The sequence below is a fragment of the Theobroma cacao genome, chromosome 2 (genome assembly GCF_053813885.1).
Source record: "Theobroma cacao isolate CCN51 chromosome 2, ASM5381388v1, whole genome shotgun sequence".
NCBI lineage: Eukaryota > Viridiplantae > Streptophyta > Magnoliopsida > Malvales > Malvaceae > Theobroma > Theobroma cacao.
Window position 1 is genome coordinate 13,071,875 of NC_142640.1, and position 1,354 is coordinate 13,073,228.

Below are 1,354 nucleotides of genomic sequence, written 5' to 3' on the forward strand. Positions count from 1 at the left end.
CTTCTTTTTCGTCAATATTTCCTTCAAAACCTTCACATATGATGACATTTGCTCTAAAGCTTTTGCAAAAAAAAATGTTGATATGAAGCTTTTTGAATACCTCAAGAAACTTTTGGAAGTGCCTATCAAGCTTTTGTTTCAGAAAGCATTAAGGAAAAGGTGGTGGTGGTGGAATTGCCTTTGCTTCCTTCTCTTGAATTTGTTTGTCAACTGTCTCACTCACTATTTCATTCTCAACAGGCTTATCTTGAAGATTAGCTTGCCTAACACTATTTTCAACTTTTTATTCGCACTTCAGGGTGATTGCCATAACTTTTTCCTTACCTTATCTTCTAGGATTCACCTCTGTATCACTAGGTAAGGTCCTTTGCGCTCTATTGTTTAATGAGTTGGCAAGTTAACCAACTTGAGTCTTGAGGTTTAGAATTGGTGCCGCTTGACATTGAATGAGAGCCACTTAAGTTTGAATGATGTTATTATTATTTGTCATGTACTACCTTAACAAATCCTCTAAAGTTGACATCTTATTTAGGACAAGCGTTCTTGCTTGCTGTTGGAATCCAAGAGATGCATTCAGCCTCGAAGATGAGGATGATCCTTGATTATTGACCTAAGAGAAGTTTGGATGGCTCCTCCAACCAAGGTTGTAAGTGTTGGAGTAGGGGTTATTCTACTATCTACTCCTTGCAAATTGCATTATTTCTATCATACTCAGACACTGATGGCTGGCATGATCATCTCCACAATATTCACAAGCTACAAATGGACTTTGACTAAAGTTAGTACCAAAAGATTCAAGTGTCTTAGTTAAAACTACTACCTTTGTGGATAATGCCCAAAAAACATCTACATCATGAATTCCAGCTACTCTCTTATGCATTGGTTGCACTACTAGCAACGGGTAGTTGTTTGCAGCCCTTTCTCCCAAAAAATCGTACACCCCATCAATTTTAGCCATTAAAGCTCCTCTCACAATGGCATCAATGGTGGTTCGAACATGACCACTTAAGCCATTGTAGAATGTCTGCACCTGAAACCACATTGGAAAACCATGATGAGGATAACGATGAATAAATTCTTTGTATCTTTCCCAATCCTCGTACAACGATTCAAAATCTTGCTGCATGAATGATGTGATATCATTCCTTGTTTTCGCTATCTTGATTAGAAGAAAGAATTTAGTAAGGAATTTTTTAGCAAGATCATCCATGTTGTTATTGAGCCAATGGGGAATGCATTCGGCCATGCTTTACCTTTATCCCTCAATGACAAAGCAAAAAGTCTCAAACAAATTACATCATCTGTGACCCCATTATGTTTGAAAGTGTCACATATCTCCAAGAAGTTTGATATA

The 1,354-nt window shown here is 37.4% G+C and overlaps 1 non-coding gene across 1 annotated transcript; it reads left to right on the forward strand.

Annotated features, from left to right (window-relative positions):
- Window positions 1–1,046: 1,046 nt before the first annotated feature.
- On the forward strand, window positions 1,047–1,152 carry LOC148764057 (small nucleolar RNA R71). The gene has a single exon (XR_016025005.1). It is a non-coding gene; the product is annotated as a small nucleolar RNA R71 (small nucleolar RNA).
- The last annotated feature ends 202 nt before the right edge of the window (window positions 1,153–1,354 follow it).